The following is a 6000-nucleotide window of genomic DNA, read 5'->3' as shown; positions in this document are numbered from 1 at the left end:
CCATGTATCGCCGAAAAAAAAATAATTTAATTACAAAATCCGTAAAGACCCTTCGACAAAATTTCACCACAAGATTACATTTTATATTAGCAAAATAAAAAAAAGCAATACATGTATTTATATTTTCATATTACATAATTCATTAATCAAACTTTTAACATAAAAGTATCTTTTAAAAATATGTCTGGCAATTGACAGATCCCTACTCTGATCTTTTATTTGTATAGGAATAAATTTAAACATATGCTATTTTGTTTAGGAATATTTTGTAGTGAAAGTCTTAAAATATCCACAAATCTCATAATTAGAATTAGACAGGTCAGGGATTTATACAACCAGTTGTTTAGTTAACTACGCTCATCTTAATCCCAATAGAAACATTCAAATATTTGGGGTAAAAAACATGACCAAAGTACCTAGTAGTCGTTTACCCGGTGGTGATCCCATTAAACTGATTATAGATTCGAATAGAAAACACAAATAGAAACATGTGTTTCAGTACAACAAAAATCGGAAGTAAAGTGAAGAGTTAAATGACAGAAATATGTGGTCAAATATGTTTTAACAAGGAAATAAGTATTTTAGAGAAAGACGCAAAGATCAGTCTTCAATCAAATAAATGACCCCGTATTGTGTAATTAGAAAGTTTATTCAATTCTAGGGCAACGAATCATAATTTGATAGTCCATGTGTAATAAAATTTTCAATACAGATTATGAGATACATGAAAATATTAAAGAATAAAAAGTTTTAAAAAAATAATAAAAAGAACTTATATGTTTGTGTTCTAAAAATAATTGGCGGCACAAGACGAATTTCGTATTCATTTTACAACACTTGAAAAATTACTACAGAAAATGTGTTGTTGTTTTTTTGTTTTGTTTTCAACAAAAGTGTGTGTGTGTTTTAAGTTCATTTATACTCGGCGCCGGAATAACCATATGTCCGAGATTATAGCATCGGGGACGTCTTTTTCAAGCAGAATCGTCCTGGTAGCCCATTCTTCGTTCGTTAGTGGTAAAGGAGACGACAGTACTGTCAAGGCATCAACTTCCTGACTGACGACAACAAAAACGGCATTCATTAGCGCCTAAGTCTCGACAGGTCAACCAATCACCTCTGGTACTTGAGATGACTTGACCTTGACCTGCCGTGTGCCTTCTCCGCGACGTGCATGCCTCTGGAGGGATTTGGAGAAGTTTCAACAAAAACTTCCAAAACACGCTATTTATAACACCATTCATAGCACTGACGCTTCGATGTTCTCATCTATTTGCGGGAAATGGTCGGCAAGGAAAAACCTACATAATAACCGCACACTCTGTTAACAACAGATTTTCCGCAGTATATATTTCAAGCTAGTGAGGTTTAAAAATACATGTAGAATCCATAAGTTGGTTGAGTGTTGGCGGTAAAAAAAAGAAGATAACTACCTGATCAATTTTCACTTAGGTTGATTCAATTTTGAATAAGCTTTGCAGATATGTATTTTTTCAAGAAATATTTAGCTTTAATATTATCCGAAGCCGTCAAAGTCAACGACGAGTAATAAAATGGGAATACTTTTCTGAAACGTGATTTTATTCGAGATTTGCTTCGGGAGAAGACAACTTTCTGTCCGTAGAGCATGAATATTAATACTCATCACAAGACAGTGTCTTATTGATCTCAATTATGGTACATGTAAATATGTATAATTTTTATGTTCAATAAAAATGTTGCATAACTTGCAGTAGTTATTATCATTCAATGATATTAAAATGACATAAAGTATTTATGATGAACAGTCCTAGAATATTTTGATAAGGAACCGTCAGTTGTAAAATGGTATTATGATCTTATAATGAACAGTCGTCATACTTGCTGGTATGTCATTTATAAATGGCAGTTTAGGTTTTTCAAAATTTGCATCATGATCGATTAACAGTCCGAATGTAGACCTCAATGAAATGTTCTGGAATATTAACAAAATGAATAGTCAACCATATTAACCATATATATGAATGGTTGAACACAACAGTAAGGATAAATGGCGCAATGTGCATATCTTCTTATTTTGGTAATAACTGAAATAACAGCACATTTTAAGCAAAAAGAAAAGAAACTATAAGTCTGAAACATTCTGTCATAGCCTTTCCATCAGTACATTCAGTGCTTTGATTTCTTCTGGTAAGGTTTTATGTGGCACCAACACTGCCTTACTGGTGGAGGAAGACCTTTGATGTTCCTTGTGGTGTTATTCTAGGCATAAACAAGCATCTACGTAGATGTAAGCTAGCTTGAAAGCTTCCTCACAAAGAATTCAAAGTCCCCATCAGGATTTGAACCAACAGTAATGAGGGGCAACTATTTTGCATTATCATTTATGTATGAATAAGAGACTTTCGATTTGGAAATAACCTACTAATAGATGGTCTTTGGGAATAATTATGATTACTCGCTAATAAACAAATGCAAGATATTTATACACTATTAAACAATTGTCACTTAGTCTTTTCAATTCATACCAATTATGTTTAACCAAGAGACTGTCGATTAGTATCCTCCCCAAACGATTTTCGGCTCATCGTCGGCAAAATACCAGAGTATTCCCGACGAACATACCAATACCAGCGGACACACGATCAGACCCCTAACCATCCCACCATATGGGGTTCTGCGCAATTGAGGCTGGGCCTCACCGGCCAGCTATTAGTTAAAATGACTAGTATTCCCGACAGACACACTTATGCCAACGGACACACGGTCAGACCCCCTAACCATCTCATCACATGGGGTTGTGGGCTATTGAAGCTGGGCTTCACATGGGTCAGCCGGAATTGGCGAGATATGAGCTGAAATGACCATTTATAGTAAAATTTTCGGCTCAACGTCGGCAAAATACCAGAGTACTCCCGACGGACACACCTATGCCACCGAGCACACAACCATTCCATCACACGGGGTTCTGCGCAATTGAAGCTGGGCCTCACATTGGTCAGCCGGAATTGGAGAGATATGAGCTGAAATTACCATTTTATAGTAAGATTTTCGGCTCAACGTCGGCAAAATAGCAGAGTATTCCCGACAGACACACCTATACCCGTGGACACCCGGTCAGACCCCCTAACCATCCCATCACATGGGAATCTGCGCAATTGAAGCTGGGCCTCACATCGGGCCATACACGTGCACGATATGTAGCTAATTGATAACGATTCCCGCGTATTTGATTGCTTGTACCTTGGGTCAAGATCATAAAAATACATTTTGATTGTTTTTGATAATGTATACACAACAAACAATTATTACAAAATACTCTATGATTTATGAAAGTGGGCAAATTTTCCGTTGCGCAATGGGATCATGGACCATGTAGTTTAAACGTGTTTTTTTTTATTTTTTTGTAAAATATCCCCGTATCCCAGTTATGCGAACAATATTCCAAATTTGCTATTATTAATTTAAATTATTTTACTATTATTACTTATAAATATAAACATATATTAATATCTAATTGAATTAAAACCTACACTTTTTAACCAGGTTTTCAACGAAAACCGGGTTCTTGTAATGCCGAAGTCGGCGGGCGGGCGGGCGTCAACTTTTGGTTTCCGCTCAATAACTTTAGTTTGTTTTGGCCTATTGACACCAAACTTGGTGTGTAGGTAGCTTATACCAAGAGGCAGCTTGGGATTGCTACCGAGGTGTCTGTGATCAAGGTCAAGGTCACTGTTACTAAAAATAGAAATTCAGTTTCCGCTCAATGACTTTAGTTTGCTTTGACCTATTGACACCAAACTTGGTGTATGGATAGCTTATATCAAGAGGCAGCTTGGGATTGCTACCCAGATGTCTGTGATCAAGGTCAAGGTCACTTTTACTAAAAATAGAAATTCAGTTTCCGCTCATGCAATAACTTTAGTTTGCTTTGGCCTATTGACACCAAACTTGGTGTATGGATAGCTTATATCAAGAGGCAGCTTGGGATTGCTACCCAGGTGTCTTGATCAAGGTCAAGGTCACTGTTACTAAAAATAGAAATTCAGTTTCTGCTCAATAGCTTGAGTTTGCTTTGGCCTAATGACACCAAACTTTGTGTATAAATAGGTTATATCAAGAGGCAGTTAGGGATTGCTACCCAGGTGTCTGTGATCAAGGTCAAGGTCACTGTTACTAAAAATAGAAATTAAGTTTCCACTAAATAACTTGAGTTTGCTTTGACCTATTAACACCAAACTTGGTGTATGGATAGCTTATATCAAGAGGCAGCTTGGGATTGCTACCCAAATTTCTGTGATCAAGGTCAAGGTCACTGTTACTAATTCCGCTCAATAACTTTAGTTTGCTTTGGCCTATTGACACCAAACTTGGTGTATGGATAGCTTATATCAAGAGGCAGCTTGGGATTGCTACCCAGGTGTCTGTGATCAAGGTCAAGGTCACTGTTACTAAAAATAGAAATTCAGTTTCCGCTCAATAACTTTAGTTTGCTTTGGCCTATTGACACCAAACTTGGTGTATGGATAGCTTATATCAAGAGGCAGCTTGGGATTGCTACCCAGGTGTCTGTGATCAAGGTCAAGGTCACTGTTACTAAAAATAGAAATTCAGTTTCCGCTCAATAACTTGAGTTTGCTTTGGCCTATTGACACCAAACTTGATGAATGGGTAGTTTATATCAAGAGGCAGCTTGGGATTGCTACCCAGGTGTCTGTGATCAAGGTTAATGTTTTTAGTTTTCATGTTATAAATTGACTTTGATTTGACCTTTTGACACCAACCTTGCTGAGTGGCAGCTTTGGATTGCCACTAAGATATCTGGGAGCAAGTTCAAGGTCATTTGCTTACAATAGAATTTTCAGCTTCTCTACAATTACTTAATTGCTGTCACATCAAAACTTGGTCGTTGAAAACCTGGTTTTCGTCGCATTGCGGCGCTTCTTGTCTGCACATAAAACCATTATATAAAAATCTCGATAGCGTCGAAAATGTGTCCATTTCGCCGTCATGTAAATATCATTTAGAATATCCAAGCTATTTTCAATATATTATAAAATAAAGTAAAGTAAATCATTTTTTTAAAGGCTATTACTTATTATTCTCAATTTGAATTACTTCCTTCACGATTTAATTTATCTTTAAACATAGATCTACGTACCCGTTGCAAATCTTTATTGTCCGTTGCGTCGAAATTATGTCCATTTCCCCGTCCATTTAGAGTCTGATATATTCAATTGCAATATTTTCCCTAATAAAATCAAACATACATGTAGTTTATCTGCCATGAATCATGTGGTGTATTTTCATTTACAATAACTTCATGTATTTACAGGATTGCCACCATATAATACATTAAAACTTAAGTACAATATATGTTAAAAATATAACCAATATCAACTTAAATTATATAACTATTTTTGTTTTAGAGATAAAACAGTACAATGTTTGCTAGTTTTGGCAAAAAAGAGAAAAGTCTCTGTTTCGCAAAAATTCATCGGGGCAACTGAGTTATGATATAAGGCCCTTTGCATGTTCACGCCCGGCGAACGGTCGCTCCACTTCAAAATTGTGGTGTACAGTAAAACGAGCGAACGGCATTTCCGAGATAGAGCGGAAGGCCGATTTAAACGCCTAATTGTAAGTATTGTTTATGTTTTTGTCTTGTTATTCATTTAAGTTGTATTTTTTCGAAAAACGGAAAATGTTTTCTTTTCCGAATCGAGCAACATTTGTCTTGGAAATGATGCCGAACATGACGTCATAGTCAAGTGGTATTGCCACACTGTATACGATTAGTAAACAAAAGCTAGGGGAAAATTAGTACATTAGGAGGGCTCTTAAAGGTACACTACCTCGAAACAAAAAGAAGAAGGCACAATATGTAATACTTATCTAAATGCAAATGCATAAGGCACGTTTTACTAAAATATACCTTATACATCTTATTTTTGTATGTGTTCTTGTATGATATTGGTTTTGAGTTCAAATGCGCAGAAATATAATAATGGAAATAATGTA

Source organism: Ruditapes philippinarum, unplaced genomic scaffold (genome assembly GCF_026571515.1).
Source record: "Ruditapes philippinarum isolate M1 unplaced genomic scaffold, ASM2657151v2 ctg69_1_1_1_1, whole genome shotgun sequence".
Classification (NCBI taxonomy): Eukaryota; Metazoa; Mollusca; class Bivalvia; order Venerida; family Veneridae; genus Ruditapes; species Ruditapes philippinarum.
The sequence above is the reverse complement of the archived record's forward strand: the minus strand, read 5'-3'. Positions refer to the sequence as shown.